The 19,938-nt window shown below is 37.5% G+C and overlaps 7 non-coding genes across 7 annotated transcripts; all 7 read right to left on the reverse strand.

Annotated features, from left to right (window-relative positions):
• Positions 1–1,558: 1,558 nt before the first annotated feature.
• TRNAC-GCA (transfer RNA cysteine (anticodon GCA)) lies at positions 1,559–1,630 on the reverse strand. The gene has a single exon. It is a non-coding gene; the product is annotated as a tRNA-Cys (tRNA).
• Positions 1,631–6,975: 5,345 nt separating this feature from the next.
• TRNAC-GCA (transfer RNA cysteine (anticodon GCA)) lies at positions 6,976–7,047 on the reverse strand. The gene has a single exon. It is a non-coding gene; the product is annotated as a tRNA-Cys (tRNA).
• A 4,259-nt stretch (positions 7,048–11,306) lies between these two features.
• TRNAC-GCA (transfer RNA cysteine (anticodon GCA)) lies at positions 11,307–11,378 on the reverse strand. The gene has a single exon. It is a non-coding gene; the product is annotated as a tRNA-Cys (tRNA).
• A 1,011-nt stretch (positions 11,379–12,389) lies between these two features.
• On the reverse strand, positions 12,390–12,461 carry TRNAC-GCA (transfer RNA cysteine (anticodon GCA)). The gene has a single exon. It is a non-coding gene; the product is annotated as a tRNA-Cys (tRNA).
• A 1,011-nt stretch (positions 12,462–13,472) lies between these two features.
• Positions 13,473–13,544, reverse strand: TRNAC-GCA (transfer RNA cysteine (anticodon GCA)). The gene has a single exon. It is a non-coding gene; the product is annotated as a tRNA-Cys (tRNA).
• A 1,010-nt stretch (positions 13,545–14,554) lies between these two features.
• TRNAC-GCA (transfer RNA cysteine (anticodon GCA)) lies at positions 14,555–14,626 on the reverse strand. The gene has a single exon. It is a non-coding gene; the product is annotated as a tRNA-Cys (tRNA).
• Positions 14,627–18,888: 4,262 nt separating this feature from the next.
• TRNAC-GCA (transfer RNA cysteine (anticodon GCA)) lies at positions 18,889–18,960 on the reverse strand. Its single transcript has one exon. It is a non-coding gene; the product is annotated as a tRNA-Cys (tRNA).
• Positions 18,961–19,938: the final 978 nt, after the last annotated feature.

The following is a 19,938-nucleotide window of genomic DNA, read 5'->3' on the forward strand; positions in this document are numbered from 1 at the left end:
TTTTAAGGAGAAATTAAATAGTTCCTACGTTGCACAAAAATGAAGTGCTTCAAACAAACACATACTTTGCATGCACAGAGAAGAGGTGGAATATATGTAAGACTGAAGACAGAGGTGAAATGAGAAATAGATTGTCTGCTTCGCTGCCAAGTTTTATATGCCATTTCTTCAGTGCAATACAAGAAAGCACCAAACAGTATAACAAAGTTGTCAATTGGTTTCATAGTCCATTCCCTTTGTTTAGTGCTATGAAAGGAAGAGCCGAATTCCAAAATTGATCAATGATGTTTCAGAAATTTCCCAAAGGGAATAACAAGCCGAGTGTTAAAAACTGCATTTACTCACAGGTTTTGAGCAGGAAACACTGAAATGCTATTAAAGTGCAATATCCAAGGGAACACTGACTCTGTTAAAGATGATCAAAATGGAATTGATGAAAAGTCCCAATTACAAACAACAGAATCAAAATAGGGTGAGGGGACACCCGGATTTGAACCAAGGACCTCTTGATCTGCAGTCCAATGCTCTACCACTGAGCTATATCCCCAGCTTTTCAGTAAAATCAGAATGACAAAATATGAGTACATCATGAAAGAGTGTGAGGATCATACTAAGTTGTGCCAGAAAGTACAACCTTGAAACTGTGGAACAGGAGAAGTAGTCCTTAATATTATTTATTAAAGGAAAACTGGATCATTTAAAAAACAGATTTATTTGTTTCATTGTTATTTTATTTGAATAGGCAGTGGTACATAGGACCAATGCCTCTACATACAATGATTGTTTTGAAACATTCTTAAAGGGGAAGAGGTTTTTACGGGACACCTTATCGTTTGAGGATTGGTTACCACAATCACGGAGATGGTGATGAAGTATGATTGATTTAGGCCAAATTATGGTGGAAAAACATTTCTAAGTACCACTACAATTCGGTATTTGGAAGGTACACCCAAAACCCCTTTCGAATACCTTCCATTTAATACATCAGAAAAAGCCATTTTGCGTTTGCAAATGGCCTGATTCTTCAGACCAGCCTTCTTGCAACTGCAATGATAGTTCGTACATCTTGCACGTAGGCAGAGCTTTAAAGGAGAAATTAAATAGTTCCTACGCTGCACAAAAATAAAGTGCTTCAAACAAACACATACTTTGCATGCACAGAGAAGAGGTGGAATATATGTAAGACTGGAGACAGAGGTGAAATGAAAAATAGATTGACTGCTTCGCTGCCAAGTTTTATACGCCATTTCGTCAGTGCAATACAAGAAAGCACCAAACAGTATAACAAAGTTGTCAATTGCTTTCATAGTCCATTCCCTTTGTTTAGTGCTGTGAAAGGAAGAGCCAAATTACAAAATTGATCAATGATGTTTCAGAAATGTCCCAAAGGGAATAACAAGCAGAGTGTTAAAAACTGCATTTACTCACAGGTTTTGAGCAGGAAACACTGAAATGCTATTAAAGTGCAATATCCTAGGGAACACTGACTCTGTCACAGATGATCCAAATGGAATTGATGAAAAGTCCCAATTACAAACAACAGAATCAAAATAGGGTGAGGGGACAACCGGATTTGAACCAGGGACCTCTTGATCTGCAGTCAAATGCTCTACCACTGAGCTATATCCCCAGCTTTTCACTAAAATCAGAATGACAAAATATCAGTACATCATGAAAGAGTGTGAGGATCATACTAAGTTGTGCCAGAAAGTACAACCTTGAAACTGTGGAACAGGAGAAGTAGTCCTTAATATTATTTATTAAAGGAAAACTGGATCATTTAAAAACAGATTTATTTGTGTCATTGTTATTTTATTTGAATAGGCAGTGGTACATAGGACCAATGCCTCTACATACAAGGATTGTTTTGAAACATTCTTAAAGGGGAAGAGGTTTTTACGGGACACCTTATCATTTGAGGATTGGTTACCACAATCACTGAGATGGTGATGAAGTATGATTGTTTTGGGCCAAATTATGGTGGAAAAACATTTCTACTTACCACTACAATTCGGTATTTGGAAGGTACACCCAAACACCCCTTTCGAATACCTTCCATTTAATACATCAGAAAAAGCCATTTTGCGTTTGCAAATGGCCTGATTCTTCAGACCGGCCTTCTTGCAACTGCAATGATAGTTCGTACATCTTGCACGTAGGCAGAGCTTTTAAGGAGAAATTAAATAGTTCCTACGTTGCACAAAAATGAAGTGCTTCAAACAAACACATACTTTGCATGCACAGAGAAGAGGTGGAATATATGTAAGACTGAAGACAGAGGTGAAATGAGAAATAGATTGACTGCTTCGCTGCCAAGTTTTATATGCCATTTCTTCAGTGCAATACAAGAAAGCACCAAACAGTATAACAAAGTTGTCAATTGGTTTCATAGTCCATTCCCTTTGTTTAGTGCTATGAAAGGAAGAGCCGAATTCCAAAATTGATCAATGATGTTTCAGAAATTTCCCAAAGGGAATAGCAAGCCGAGTGTTAAAAACTGCATTTACTCACAGGTTTTGAGCAGGAAACACTGAAATGCTATTAAAGTGCAATATCCAAGGGAACACTGACTCTGTTAAAGATGATCCAAATGGAATTGATGAAAAGTCCCAATTACAAACAACAGAATCAAAATAGTGTGAGGGGACACCCGGATTTGAACCATGGACCTCTTGATCTGCAGTCAAATGCTCTCCCACTGAGCTACATCCCCAGCTTTTCAGGAAAATCAGAATGACAAAATATGAGTACATCATGAAAGAGTGTGAGGATCATACTAAGTTGTGCCAGAAAAGTACAACCTTGAAACTGTAGAACAGGAGAAGTAGTCCTTAATATTATTTATTAAAGGAAAACTGGATCATTTAAAAAACAGATGTATTTGTTTCATTGTTATTTTATTTGAATAGGCAGTGGTACATAGAACCAATGCCTCTACATACAATGATTGTTTTGAAACATTCTTAAAGGGGAAGAGGTTTTTACGGGACACCTTATCATTTGAGGATTGGTTACCACAATCACGGAGATGGTGATGAAGTATGATTGTTTTGGGCCAAATTATGGTGGAAAAACATTTCGACGTACAACTACAATTCGGTATTTGGAAGGTACACCCAAACACCCCTTTCGAATACCTTCCATTTAATACATCAGAAAAAGCCATTTTGCGTTTGCAAATGGCCTGATTCTTCAGACCAGCCTTCTTGCAACTGCAATGATAGTTCGTACATCTTGCACGTAGGCAGAGCTTTAAAGGAGAAATTAAATAGTTCCTACGTTGCACAAAAATGAAGTGCTTCAAACAAACACATACTTTGCATGCACAGAGAAGAGGTGGAATATATGTAAGACTGGAGACACAGGTGAAATGAAAAATAGATTGACTGCTTCGCTGCCAAGTTCTATACGCCATTTCGTCAGTGCAATACAAGAAAGCACCAAACAGTATAACAAAGTTGTCAATTGCTTTCATAGTCCATTCCCTTTGTTTAGTGCTGTGAAAGGAAGAGCCAAATTACAAAATTGATCAATGATGTTTCAGAAATTTCCCAAAGGGAATAACAAGCAGAGTGTTAAAAACTGCATTTACTCACAGGTTTTGAGCAGGAAACACTGAAATGCTATTAAAGTGCAATATCCTAGGGAACACTGACTCTGTCAAAGATGATCCAAATGGAATTGATGAAAAGTCCCAATTACAAACAACAGAATCAAAATAGGGTGAGGGGACACCCGGATTTGAACCAGGGACCTCTTGATCTGCTCTCAATTGCTCTACCACTGAGCTATATCCCCAGCTTTTCACTAAAATCAGAATGACAAAATATCAGTACATCATGAAAGAGTGTGAGGATCATACTAAGTTGTTCCAGAAAGTACAACCTTGAAACTGTGGAACAGGAGAAGTAGTCCTTAATATTATTTATTAAAGGAAAACGGGATCATTTAAAAACAGATTTATTTGTTTCATTGTTATTTTATTTGAATAGGCAGTGGTACATAGGACCAATGCCTCTACATACAAGGATTGTTTTGAAACATTCTTAAAGAGGAAGAGGTTTTTACGGGACACTTTATCATTTGAGGATTGGTTACCACAATCACTGAGATGGTGATGAAGTATGATTGTTTTGGGCCAAATTATGGTGGAAAAACATTTCTACTTACCACTACAATTCGGTATTTGGAAGGTACACCCAAACACCCCTTTCGAATACCTTCCATTTAATACATCAGAAAAAGCCATTTTGCGTTTGCAAATGGCCTGATTCTTCAGACCAGCCTTCTTGCAACTGCAATGATAGTTCGTACATCTTGCACGTAGGCAGAGCTTTTAAGGAGAAATTAAATAGTTCCTACGTTGCACAAAAATGAAGTGCTTCAAACAAACACATACTTTGCATGCACAGAGAAGAGGTGGAATATATGTAAGACTGAAGACAGAGGTGAAATGAGAAATAGATTGTCTGCTTCGCTGCCAAGTTTTATATGCCATTTCTTCAGTGCAATACAAGAAAGCACCAAACAGTATAACAAAGTTGTCAATTGGTTTCATAGTCCATCCCCTTTGTTTAGTGCGATGAAAGGAAGAGCCGAATTCCAAAATTGATCAATGATGTTTCAGAAATTTCCCAAAGGGAATAACAAGCCGAGTGTTAAAAACTGCATTTACTCACAGGTTTTGAGCAGGAAACACTGAAATGCTATTAAAGTGCAATATCCAAGGGAACACTGACTCTGTTAAAGGTGATCCAAATGGAATTGATGAAAAGTCCCAATTACAAACAACAGAATCAAAATAGGGTGAGGGGACACCCGGATTTGAACCAGGGACCTCTTGATCTGCAGTCCAATGCTCTACCACTGAGCTACATCCCCAGCTTTTCAGTAAAATCAGAATGACAAAATATGAGTACATCATGAAAGAGTGTGAGGATCATACTAAGTTGTGCCAGAAAGTACAACCTTGAAACTGTGGAACAGGAGAAGTAGTCCTTAATATTATTTATTAAAGGAAAACTGGATCATTTAAAAAACAGATTTATTTGTTTCATTGTTATTTTATTTGAATAGGCAGTGGTACATAGGACCAATGCCTCTACATACAATGATTGTTTTGAAACATTCTTAAAGGGGAAGAGGTTTTTACGGGACACCTTATCATTTGAGGATTGGTTACCACACTCACTGAGATGGTGATGAAGTATGATTGTTTTGGGCCAAATTATGGTGGAAAAACATTTCTACGTACCACTACAATTCGGTATTTGGAAGGTACACCCAAACACCCCTTTCAAATACCTTCCATTTAATACATCAGAAAAAGCCATTTTGCGTTTGGAAATGGCCTGATTCTTCAGACCAGCCTTCTTGCAACTGCAATGATAGTTCGTACATCTTGCAAGTAGGAGGAGCTTTTAAGGAGAAATTAAATGGTTCCTACGTTGCACAAAAATGAAGTGCTTCAAACAAACATATACTTTGCATGCACAGAGAAGAGGTGGAATATATGTAAGACTGAAGACACAGGTGAAATGAGAAATAGATTGACTGCTTTGCCGCCAAGTTTTATACGCCATTTCTTCAGTGCAATACAAGAAAGCACCAAACAGTATAACAAAGTTGTCAATTAGTTTCATAGTCCATTACCTTTGTTTAGTGCTGTGAAAGGAAGAGCCGAATTCCAAAATTGATCAATGATGTTTCAGAAATTTCCCAAAGGGAATACCAAGCCGAGTGTTAAAAACTGCATTTACTCACAGGTTTTGAGAAGCAAACACTGTAATGCCATTAAAGTGCAATATCCAAGGGAACACTGACTCTGTCAAAGATGATCCAAATGGAATTGATGGAAAGTCCCAATTACAAACAACAGAATCAAAATAGGGTGAGGGGACACCCGGATTAGAACCAGGGACCTCTTGATTTTCAGTCAAATGCTCTACCACTGAGCTATATCCCCAGCTTTTCAGTAAAATCAGAATGACAAAATATCAGTACATCATGAAAGAGTGTGAGGATCATACTAAGTTGTGCCGGAAAGTACAACCTTGAAACTGTGGAACAGGAGAAGTAGTCCTTAATATTATTTATTAAAGGAAAACTGGATCATTTAAAAACAGATTTATTTGTTTCATTGTTATTTTATTTGAATAGGCAGTGGTACATAGGACCAATGCCTCTACATACAAGGATTGTTTTGAAACATTCTTAAAGGGGAAGAGGTTTTTACGGGACACCTTATCATATGAGGATTGGTTACCACAATCACTGAGATGGTGATGAAGTATGATTGTTTTGGGCCAAATTATGGTGGAAAAACATTTCTACTTACCACTACAATTCGGTATTTGGAAGGTACACCCAAACACCCCTTTCAGATCCTTCCATTTAATACATCAGAAAAAGCCATTTTGCGTTTGCAAATGGCCTGATTCTTCAGACCAGCCTTCTTGCAACTGCAATGATAGTTCGTACATCTTGCACGTAGGCAGAGCTTTTAAGGAGAAATTAAATAGTTCCTACGTTGCACAAAAATGAAGTGCTTCAAACAAACACATACTTTGCATGCACAGAGAAGAGGTGGAATATATGTAAGACTGGAGACAGAGGTGAAATGAAAAATAGATTGACTGCTTCGCTGCCAAGTTTTATACGCCATTTCGTCAGTGCAATACAAGAAAGCACCAAACAGTATAACAAAGTTGTCAATTGCTTTCATAGTCCATTCCCTTTGTTTAGTGCTGTGAAAGGAAGAGCCAAATTACAAAATTGATCAATGATGTTTCAGAAATGTCCCAAAGGGAATAACAAGCAGAGTGTTAAAAACTGCATTTACTCACAGGTTTTGAGCAGGAAACACTGAAATGCTATTAAAGTGCAATATCCTAGGGAACACTGACTCTGTCACAGATGATCCAAATGGAATTGATGAAAAGTCCCAATTACAAACAACAGAATCAAAATAGGGAGAGGGGACAACCGGATTTGAACCAGGGACCTCTTGATCTGCAGTCAAATGCTCTACCACTGAGCTATATCCCCAGCTTTTCACTAAAATCAGAATGACAAAATATCAGTACATCATGAAAGAGTGTGAGGATCATACTAAGTTGTGCCAGAAAGTACAACCTTGAAACTGTGGAACAGGAGAAGTAGTCCTTAATATTATTTATTAAAGGAAAACTGGATCATTTAAAAACAGATTTATTTGTGTCATTGTTATTTTATTTGAATAGGCAGTGGTACATAGGACCAATGCCTCTACATACAAGGATTGTTTTGAAACATTCTTAAAGGGGAAGAGGTTTTTACGGGACACCTTATCATTTGAGGATTGGTTACCACAATCACTGAGATGGTGATGAAGTATGATTGTTTTGGGCCAAATTATGGTGGAAAAACATTTCTACTTACCACTACAATTCGGTATTTGGAAGGTACACCCAAACACCCCTTTCGAATACCTTCCATTTAATACATCAGAAAAAGCCATTTTGCGTTTGCAAATGGCCTGATTCTTCAGACCAGCCTTCTTGCAACTGCAATGATAGTTCGTACATCTTGCACGTAGGCAGAGCTTTTAAGGAGAAATTAAATAGTTCCTACGTTGCACAAAAATGAAGTGCTTCAAACAAACACATACTTTGCATGCACAGAGAAGAGGTGGAATATATGTAAGACTGAAGACAGAGGTGAAATGAGAAATAGATTGACTGCTTCGCTGCCAAGTTTTATATGCCATTTCTTCAGTGCAATACAAGAAAGCACCAAACAGTATAACAAAGTTGTCAATTGGTTTCATAGTCCATTCCCTTTGTTTAGTGCTATGAAAGGAAGAGCTGAATTCCAAAATTGATCAATGATGTTTCAGAAATTTCCCAAAGGGAATAGCAAGCCGAGTGTTAAAAACTGCATTTACTCACAGGTTTTGAGCAGGAAACACTGAAATGCTATTAAAGTGCAATATCCAAGGGAACACTGACTCTGTCAAAGATGATCCAAATGGAATTGATGAAAAGTCCCAATTACAAACAACAGAATCAAAATAGGGTGAGGGGACACCCGGATTTGAACCAGGGACCTCTTGATCTGCTGTCAAATGCTCTACCACTGAGCTATATCCCCAGCTTTTCACTAAAATCAGAATGTCAAAATATCAGTACATCATGAAAGAGTGTGAGGATCATACTAAGTTGTTCCAGATAGTACAACCTTGAAACTGTGGAACAGGAGAAGTAGTCCTTAATATTATTTATTAAAGGAAAACGGGATCATTTAAAAACAGATTTATTTGTTTCATTGTTATTTTATTTGAATAGGCAGTGGTACATAGGACCAATGCCTCTACATACAAGGATTGTTTTGAAACATTCTTAAAGAGGAAGAGGTTTTTACGGGACACCTTATCATTTGAGGATTGGTTACCACAATCACTGAGATGGTGATGAAGTATGATTGTTTTGGGCCAAATTATGGTGGAAAAACATTTCTACTTACCACTACAATTCGGTATTTGGAAGGTACACCCAAACACCCCTTTCGAATACCTTCCATTTAATACATCAGAAAAAGCCATTTTGCGTTTGCAAATGGCCTGATTCTTCAGACCAGCCTTCTTGCAACTGCAATGATAGTTCGTACATCTTGCACGTAGGCAGAGCTTTTAAGGAGAAATTAAATAGTTCCTACGTTGCACAAAAATGAAGTGCTTCAAACAAACATACTTTGCATGCACAGAGAAGAGGTGGAATATATGTAAAACTGAAGACAGAGGTGAAATGAGAAATAGATTGACTGCTTCGCTGCCAAGTTTTATATGCCATTTCTTCAGTGCAATACAAGAAAGCACCAAACAGTATAACAAAGTTGTCAATTGGTTTCATAGTCCATTCCCTTTGTTTAGTGCTATGAAAGGAAGAGCCGAATTCCAAAATTGATCAATGATGTTTCAGAAATTTCCCAAAGGGAATAACAAGCCGAGTGTTAAAAACTGCATTTACTCACAGGTTTTGAGCAGGAAACACTGAAATGCTATTAAAGTGCAATATCCAAGGGAACACTGACCCTGTTAAAGATGATCCAAATGGAATTGATGAAAAGTCCCAATTACAAACAACAGAATCAAAATAGTGTGAGGGGACACCCGGATTTGAACCATGGACCTCTTGATCTGCAGTCAAATGCTCTACCACTGAGCTACATCCCCAGCTTTTCAGGAAAATCAGAATGACAAAATATGAGTACATCATGAAAGAGTGTGAGGATCATACTAAGTTGTGCCAGAAAGTACAACCTTGAAACTGTAGAACAGGAGAAGTAGTCCTTAATATTATTTATTAAAGGAAAACTGGATCATTTAAAAAACAGATGTATTTGTTTCATTGTTATTTTATTTGAATAGGCAGTGGTACATAGAACCAATGCCTCTACATACAATGATTGTTTTGAAACATTCTTAAAGGGGAAGAGGTTTTTACGGGACACCTTATCATTTGAGGATTGGTTACCACAATCACGGAGATGGTGATGAAGTATGATTGTTTTGGGCCAAATTTTGGTGGAAAAACATTTCGACATACCACTACAATTCGGTATTTGGAAGGTACACCCAAACACCCCTTTCGAATACCTTCCATTTAATACATCAGAAAAAGCCATTTTGTGTTTGCAAATGGCCTGATTCTTCAGACCAGCCTTCTTGCAACTGCAATGATAGTTCGTACATCTTGCACGTAGGCAGAGCTTTACAGGAGAAATTAAATAGTTCCTACGTTGCACAAAAATGAAGTGCTTCAAACAAACACATACTTTGCATGCACAGAGAAGAGGTGGAATATATGTAAGACTAGAGACACAGGTGAAATGAAAAATAGATTGACTGCTTCGCTGCCAAGTTCTATACGCCATTTCGTCAGTGCAATACAAGAAAGCACCAAACAGTATAACAAAGTTGTCAATTGCTTTCATAGTCCATTCCCTTTGTTTAGTGCTGTGAAAGGAAGAGCCAAATTACAAAATTGATCAATGATGTTTCAGAAATTTCCCAAAGGGAATAACAAGCAGAGTGTTAAAAACTGCATTTACTCACAGGTTTTGAGCAGGAAACACTGAAATGCTATTAAAGTGCAATATCCTAGGGAACACTGACTCTGTCAAAGATGATCCAAATGGAATTGATGAAAAGTCCCAATTACAAACAACAGAATCAAAATAGGGTGAGGGGACACCCGGATTTGAACCAGGGACCTCTTGATCTGCTGTCAAATGCTCTACCACTGAGCTATATCCCCAGCTTTTCACTAAAATCAGAATGACAAAATACCAGTACATCATGAAAGAGTGTGAGGATCATACTAAGTTGTTCCAGAAAGTACAACCTTGAAACTGTGGAACAGGAGAAGTAGTCCTTAATATTATTTATTAAAGGAAAACGGGATCATTTAAAAACAGATTTATTTGTTTCATTGTTATTTTATTTGAATAGGCAGTGGTACATAGGACCAATGCCTCTACATACAAGGATTGTTTTGAAACATTCTTAAAGAGGAAGAGGTTTTTACGGGACACCTTATCATTTGAGGATTGGTTACCACAATCACTGAGATGGTGATGAAGTATGATTGTTTTGGGCCAAATTATGGTGGAAAAACATTTCTACTTACCACTACAATTCGGTATGTGGAAGGTACACCCAAACACCCCTTTCGAATACCTTCCATTTAATACATCAGAAAAAGCCATTTTGCGTTTGCAAATGGCCTGATTCTTCAGACCAGCCTTCTTGCAACTGCAATGATAGTTCGTACATCTTGCACGTAGGCAGAGCTTTTAAGGAGAAATTAAATAGTTCCTACGTTGCACAAAAATGAAGTGCTTCAAACAAACACATACTTTGCATGCACAGAGAAGAGGTGGAATATATGTAAGACTGAAGACAGAGGTGAAATGAGAAATAGATTGTCTGCTTCGCTGCCAAGTTTTATATGCCATTTCTTCAGTGCAATACAAGAAAGCACCAAACAGTATAACAAAGTTGTCAATTGGTTTCATAGTCCATTCCCTTTGTTTAGTGCTATGAAAGGAAGAGCCGAATTCCAAAATTGATCAATGATGTTTCAGAAATTTCCCAAAGGGAATAACAAGCCGAGTGTTAAAAACTGCATTTACTCACAGGTTTTGAGCAGGAAACACTGAAATGCTATTAAAGTGCAATATCCTAGGGAACACTGACTCTGTCACAGATGATCCAAATGGAATTGATGAAAAGTCCCAATTACAAACAACAGAATCAAAATAGGGTGAGGGGACACCCGGATTTGAACCAGGGACCTCTTGATCTGCAGTCAAATGCTCTACCACTGAGCTATATCCCCAGCTTTTCACTAAAATCAGAATGACAAAATATCACTACATCATGAAAGAGTGTGAGGATCATACTAAGTTGTGCCAGAAAGTACAACCTTGAAACTGTGGAACAGGAGAAGTAGTCCTTAATATTATTTATTAAAGGAAAACTGGATCATTTAAAAACAGATTTATTTGTTTCATTGTTATTTTATTTGAATAGGCAGTGGTATATAGGACCAATGCCTCTACATACAAGGATTGTTTTGAAACATTCTTAAAGGGGAAGAGGTTTTTACGGGACACCTTATCATTTGAGGATTGGTTACCACAATCACTGAGATGGTGATGAAGTATGATTGTTTTGGGCCAAATTATGGTGGAAAAACATTTCTACTTACCACTACAATTCGGTATTTGGAAGGTACACCCAAACACCCCTTTCGAATACCTTCCATTTAATACATCAGAAAAAGCCATTTTGCGTTTGCAAATGGCCTGATTCTTCAGACCAGCCTTCTTGCAACTGCAATGATAGTTCGTACATCTTGCACGTAGGCAGAGCTTTTAAGGAGAAATTAAATAGTTCCTACGTTGCACAAAAATGAAGTGCTTCAAACAAACACATACTTTGCATGCACAGAGAAGAGGTGGAATATATGTAAGACTGAAGATAGAGGTGAAATGAGAAATAGATTGACTGCTTCGCTGCCAAGTTTTATACGCCATTTCGTCAGTGCAATACAAGAAAGCACCAAACAGTATAACAAAGTTGTCAATTGCTTTCATAGTCCATTCCCTTTGTTTAGTGCTGTGAAAGGAAGAGCCAAATTACAAAATTGATCAATGATGTTTCAGAAATGTCCCAAAGGGAATAACAAGCAGAGTGTTAAAAACTGCATTTACTCACAGGTTTTGAGCAGGAAACACTGAAATGCTATTAAAGTGCAATATCCTAGGGAACACTGACTCTGTCACAGATGATCCAAATGGAATTGATGAAAAGTCCCAGTTACAAACAACAGAATCAAAATAGGGTGAGGGGACACCCGGATTTGAACCAGGGACCTCTTGATCTGCAGTCAAATGCTCTACCACTGAGCTATATCCCCAGCTTTTCACTAAAGTCAGAATGACAAAATATCAGTACATCATGAAAGAGTGTGAGGATCATACTAAGTTGTGCCAGAAAGTACAACCTTGACACTGTGGAACAGGAGAAGTAGTCCTTAATATTATTTATTAAAGGAAAACTGGATCATTTAAAAACAGATTTATTTGTTTCATTGTTATTTTATTTGAATAGGCAGTGGTACATAGGACCAATGCCTCTACATACAAGGATTGTTTTGAAACATTCTTAAAGGGGAAGAGGTTTTTAAGGGACACCTTATCATTTGAGGATTGGTTACCATAATCACTGAGATGGTGATGAAGTATGATTGTTTTGGGCCAAATTATGGTGGAAAAACATTTCTACTTACCACTACAATTCGGTATTTGGAAGGTACACCCAAACACCCCTTTCGAATACCTTCCATTTAATACATCAGAAAAAGCCATTTTGCGTTTGCAAATGGCCTGATTCTTCAGACCAGCCTTCTTGCAACTGCAATGATAGTTCGTACATCTTGCACGTAGGCAGAGCTTTTAAGGAGAAATTAAATAGTTCCTACGTTGCACAAAAATGAAGTGCTTCAAACAAACACATACTTTGCATGCACAGAGAAGAGGTGGAATATATGTAAGACTGAAGATAGAGGTGAAATGAGAAATAGATTGACTGCTTCGCTGCCAAGTTTTATATGCCATTTCTTCAGTGCAATACAAGAAAGCACCAAACAGTATAACAAAGTTGTCAATTGGTTTCATAGTCCATTCCCTTTGTTTAGTGCTATGAAAGGAAGAGCCGAATTCCAAAATTGATCAATGATGTTTCAGAAATTTCCCAAAGGGAATAACAAGCCGAGTGTTAAAAACTCCACTTACTCACAGGTTTTGAGCAGGAAACACTGAAATGCTATTAAAGTGCAATATCCAAGGGAACACTGACTCTGTTAAAGATGATCCAAATGGAATTGATGAAAAGTCCCAATTACAAACAACAGAATCAAAATAGGGTGAGGGGACACCCGGATTTGAACCAGGGACCTCTTGATATGCAGTCAAATGCTCTACCACTGAGCTATATCCCCAGCTTTTCACTAAAATCAGAATGACAAAATATCAGTACATCATGAAAGAGTGTGAGGATCATACTAAGTTGTGCCAGAAAGTACAACCTTGAAACTGTGGAACAGGAGAAGTAGTCCTTAATATTATTTATTAAAGGAAAACTGGATCATTTAAAAACAGATTTATTTGTTTCATTGTTATTTTATTTGAATAGGCAGTGGTACATAGGACCAATGCCTCTACATACAAGGATTGTTTTGAAACATTCTTAAAGGGGAAGAGGTTTTTACGGGACACCTTATCATTTGAGGATTGGTTACAACAATCACGGAGATGGTGATGAAGTATGATTGATTTAGGCCAAATTATGGTGGAAAAACATTTCTAAGTACCACTACAATTCGGTATTTGGAAGGTACACCCAAAACCCCTTTCGAATACCTTCCATTTAATACATCAGAAAAAGCCATTTTGCGTTTGCAAATGGCCTGATTCTTCAGACCAGCCTTCTTGCAACTGCAATGATAGTTCGTACATCTTGCACGTAGGCAGAGCTTTAAAGGAGAAATTAAATAGTTGCTACGTTGCACAAAAATGAAGTGCTTCAAACAAACACATACTTTGCATGCACAGAGAAGAGGTGGAATATATGTAAGACTGGAGACACAGGTGAAATGAAAAATAGATTGACTGCTTCGCTGCCAAGTTTTATACGCCATTTCGTCAGTGCAATACAAGAAAGCACCAAACAGTATAACAAAGTTGTCAATTGCTTTCATAGTCCATTCCCTTTGTTTAGTGCTGTGAAAGGAAGAGCCAAATTACAAAATTGATCAATGATGTTTCAGAAATTTCCCAAAGGGAATAACAAGCAGAGTGTTAAAAACTGCATTTACTCACAGGTTTTGAGCAGGAAACACTGAAATGCTATTAAAGTGCAATATCCTAGGGAACACTGACTCTGTCAAAGATGATCCAAATGGAATTGATGAAAAGTCCCAATTACAAACAACAGAATCAAAATAGGGTGAGGGGACACCCGGATTTGAACCAGGGACCTCTTGATCTGCAGTCAAATGCTCTACCACTGAGCTATATCCCCAGCTTTTCACTAAAATCAGAATGACAAAATATCAGTACATCATGAAAGAGTGTGAGGATCATACAAAGTTGTGCCAGAAAGTACAACCTTGAAACTGTGGAACAGGAGAAGTAGTCCTTAATATTATTTATTAAGGGAAAACTGGACCATTTAAAAACAGATTTATTTGTTTCATTGTTATTTTATTTGAATAGGCAGTGGTACATAGGACCAATGCCTCTACATACAAGGATTGTTTTGAAACATTCTTAAAGGGGAAGAGGTTTTTACGGGACACCTTATCATTTGAGGATTGGTTACCACAATCACTGAGATGGTGATGAAGTATGATTGTTTTGGGCCAAATTATGGTGGAAAAACATTTCTACTTACCACTACAATTCGGTATTTGGAAGGTACACCCAAACACCCCTTTCGAATACCTTCCATTTAATGCATCAGAAAAAGCCATTTTGCGTTTGCAAATGGCCTGATTCTTCAGACCAGCCTTCTTGCAACTGCAATGATAGTTCGTACATCTTGCACGTAGGCAGAGCTTTTAAGGAGAAATTAAATAGTTCCTACGTTGCACAAAAATGAAGTGCTTCAAACAAACACATACTTTGCATGCACAGAGAAGAGGTGGAATATATGTAAGACTGAAGACAGAGGTGAAATGAGAAATAGATTGACTGCTTCGCTGCCAAGTTGTATATGCCATTTCTTCAGTGCAATACAAGAAAGCACCAAACAGTATAACAAAGTTGTCAATTGGTTTCATAGTCCATTCCCTTTGTTTAGTGCTATGAAAGGAAGAGCCGAATTCCAAAATTGATCAATGATGTTTCAGAAATTTCCCAAAGGGAATAACAAGCCGAGTGTTAAAAACTGCATTTACTCACAGGTTTTGAGCAGGAAACACTGAAATGCTATTAAAGTGCAATATCCAAGGGAACACTGACTCTGTTAAAGATGATCCAAATGGAATTGATGAAAAGTCCCAATTACAAAAAACAGAATCAAAATAGTGTGAGGGGACACCCGGATTTGAACCATGGACCTCTTGATCTGCAGTCAAATGCACTACCACTGAGCTACATCCCGAGCTTCTCAGGAAAATCAGAATGACAAAATATGAGTACATCATGAAAGAGTGTGAGGATCATACTAAGTTGTGCCAGAAAGTACAACCTTGAAACTGTAGAACAGGAGAAGTAGTCCTTAATATTATTTATTAAAGGAAAACTGGATCATTTAAAAAACAGATTTATTTGTTTCATTGTTATTTTATTTGAATAGGCAGTGGTACATAGAACCAATGCCTCTACATACAATGATTGTTTTGAAACATTCTTAAAGGGGAAGAGGTTTTTACGGGACACCTTATCATTTGAGGATTGGTTACCACAATCACGGAGATGGTGATGAAGTATGATTGTTTTGGGCCAAATTATGGTGGAAAAACATTTCGACGTACCACTACAATTCGGTATTTGGAAGGTACACCCAAACACCCCTTTCGAATACCTTCCATTTAATACATCAGAAAAAGCCATTTTGCGTTTGCAAATGGCCTGATTCTTCAGATTAGCCTTCTTGCAACTGCAATGATAGTTCGTACATCTTGCACGTAGGCAGAGCTTTTAAGGAGAAATTAAATAGTTCCTACGTTGCACAAAAATGAAGTGCTTCAAACAAACACATACTTTGCATGCACAGAGAAGAGGTGGAATATATGTAAGACTGAAGACAGGTGAAATGAGAAATAGATTGACTGCTTCGCTGCCAAGTTTTATACGCCATTTCTTCAGTGCAATACAAGAAAGCACCAAACAGTATAACAAAGTTGTCAATTGGTTTCATAGTCCATTCCCTTTGTTTAGTGCTATGAAAGGAAGAGCCGAATTCCAAAATTGATCAATGATGTTTCAGAAATTTCCCAAAGGGAATAACAAGCCGAGTGTTAAAAACTGCATTTACTCACAGGTTTTGAGCAGGAAACACTGAAATGCTATTAAAGTGCAATATCCAAGGGAACACTGACTCTGTTAAAGATGCTCCAAATGGAATTGATGAAAAGTCCCAATTACAAACAACAGAATCAAAATAGGGTGAGGAGACACCCGGATTTGAACCAGGGACCTCTTGATCTGCAGTCAATATAGCACTACCACTGAGCTACAACCCCAGCTTTACAGTAAAATCAGAATGACAAAATATGAGTACATCATGAAAGAGTGTGAGGATCATACTAAGTTGTGCCAGAAAGTACAACCTTGAAACTGTGGAACAGGAGAAGTAGTCCTTAATATTATTTATTAAAGGAAATCTGGATCATTTAAAAAACAGATTTATTTGTTTCATTGTTATTTTATTTGAATAGGCAGTGGTACATAGGACCAATGCCTCTACATACAATGATTGTTTTTAAACATTCTTAAAGGGGAAGAGGTTTTTACGGGACACCTTATCATTTGAGGATTGGTTACCACAATCAAGGAGATGGTGATGAAGTATGATTGATTTAGGCCAAATTATGGTGGAAAAACATTTCTAAGTACCACTACAATTCGGTATTTGGAAGGTACACCCAAACACCCCTTTCGAATACCTTCCATTTAATACATCAGAAAAAGCCATTTTGCGTTTGCAAATGGCCTGATTCTTCAGACCAGCCTTCTTGCAACTGCAATGATAGTTCGTACATCTTGCACGTAGGCAGAGCTTTAAAGGAGAAATTAAATAGTAGCTACGTTGCACAAAAATGAAGTGCTTCAAACAAACACATACTTTGCATGCACAGAGAAGAGGTGGAATATATGTAAGACTGGAGACACAGGTGAAATGAGAAATAGATTGACTGCTTCGCTGCCAAGTTTTATACGCCATTTCGTCAGTGCAATACAAGAAAGCACCAAACAGTATAACAAAGTTGTCAATTGGTTTCATAGTCCATTCCCTTTGACTAGTGCTGTGAAAGGAAGAGCCAAATTACAAAATTGATCAATGATGTTTCAGAAATTTCCCAAAGGGAATAACAAGCAGAGTGTTAAAAACTGCATTTACTCACAGGTTTTGAGCAGGAAACACTGAAATGCTATTAAAGTGCAATATCCAAGGGAACACTGACTCTGTTAAAGATGATCCAAATGGAATTGATGAAAAGTCCCAATTACAAACAACAGAATCAAAATAGGGTGAGGAGACACCCGGATTTGAACCAGGGACCTCTTGATCTGCAGTCAATATAGCACTACCACTGAGCTACAACCCCAGCTTTACAGTAAAATCAGAATGACAAAATATCAGCACATCATGAAAGAGTGAGTGGATCATACTAAGTTGTTCCGGAAAGTACAACCTTGAAACTGTGGAACAGGAGAAATAGTCCTTAATATTATTTATTAAAGGAAAACTGGATCATTTAAAAAACAGATTTATTTGTTTCATTGTTATTTATTTGAATAGGCAGTGGTACATAGGACCAATGCCTCTACATACAATGATTGTTTTGAAACATTCTTAAAGGGGAAGAGGTTTTTACGGGACACCTTATCATTTGAGGATTGGTTACCACAATCACGGAGATGGTGATGAAGTATGATTGTTTTGGGCCAAATTATGGTGGAAAAACATTTCGGCGTACCACTACAATTCGGTATTTGGAAGGTACACCCAAACACCCCTTTTGAATACCTTCCATTTAATACATCAGAAAAAGCCATTTTGCGTTTGCAAATGGCCTGATTCTTCAGACCAGCCTTCTTGCAACTGCAATGATAGTTCGTACATCTTGCACGTAGGCAGAGCTTTTAAGGAGAAATTAAATAGTTCCTACGTTGCACAAAAATGAAGTGCTTCAAACAAACACATACTTTGCATGCACAGAGAAGAGGTGGAATATATGTAAGACTGAAGACAGGTGAAATGAGAAATAGATTGACTGCTTCGCTGCCAAGTTTTATACACCATTTCTTCAGTGCAATACAAGAAAGCACCAAACAGTATAACAAAGTTGTCAATTGGTTTCATAGTCCATTCCCTTTGTTTAGTGCTATGAAAGGAAGAGCCAAATTCCAAAATTGATCAATGATGTTTCAGAAATTTCCCAAAGGGAATAACAAGCCGAGTGCTAAAAACTGCATTTACTCACAGGTTTTGAGCAGGAAACACTGACATGCTATTAAAGTGCAATATCCTAGGGAACACTGACTCTGTCAAAGATGATCCAAATGTAATTGATGAAAAGTCCCAATTACAAACAACAGAATCAAAATGGGGTGAGGGGACACCCAGATTTGAACCAGGGACCTCTTGATCTGCAGTCAAATGCTCTACCACTGAGCTATATCCCCAGCTTTTCAGTAAAATCAGAATGACAAAATATCAGTACATCATGAAAGAGTGTGAGGATCATACTAACTTGTGCCAGAAAGTACAACCTTGAAACTGTGGAACAGGAGAAGTAGTCCTTAATATTATTTATTAAAGGAAAACTGGATCATTTAAAAACAGATTTATTTGTTTCATTGTTATTTTATTTGAATAGGCAGTGGTACATAGGACCAATGCCTCTACATACAAGGATTGTTTTGAAACATTCTTAAAGGGGAAGAGGTTTTTACGGGACACCTTATCATTTGAGGATTGGTTACCACAATCACTGAGATGGTGATGAAGTATGATTGTTTTGGGCCAAATTATGGTGGAAAAACATTTCTACTTACCACTACAATTCGGTATTTGGAAGGTACACCCAAACACCCCTTTCGAATACCTTCCATTTAATACATCAGAAAAAGCCATTTTGCGTTTGCAAATGGCCTGATTCTTCAGACCAGCCTTCTTGCAACTGCAATGATAGTTCGTACATCTTGCACGTAGGCAGAGCTTTTAAGGAGAAATTAAATAGTTCCTACGTTGCACAAAAATGAAGTGCTTCAAACAAACACATACTTTGCATGCACAGAGAAGAGGTGGAATATATGTAAGACTGAAGACAGAGGTGAAATGAGAAATAGATTGACTGTTTCGCTACCAAGTTTTATATGCCATTTCTTCAGTGCAATACAAGAAAGCACCAAACAGTATAACAAAGTTGTCAATTGGTTTCATAGTCCATTCCCTTTGTTTAGTGCTATGAAAGGAAGAGCCGAATTCCAAAATTGATCAATGATGTTTCAGAAATTTCCCAAAGGGAATAGCAAGCCGAGTGTTAAAAACTGCATTTACTCACAGGTTTTGAGCAGGAAACACTGAAATGCTATTAAAGTGCAATATCCAAGGGAACACTGACTCTGTTAAAGATGATCCAAATGGAATTGATGAAAAGT

This window comes from Lissotriton helveticus, chromosome 1_2 (genome assembly GCF_964261635.1).
Source record: "Lissotriton helveticus chromosome 1_2, aLisHel1.1, whole genome shotgun sequence".
NCBI lineage: Eukaryota > Metazoa > Chordata > Amphibia > Caudata > Salamandridae > Lissotriton > Lissotriton helveticus.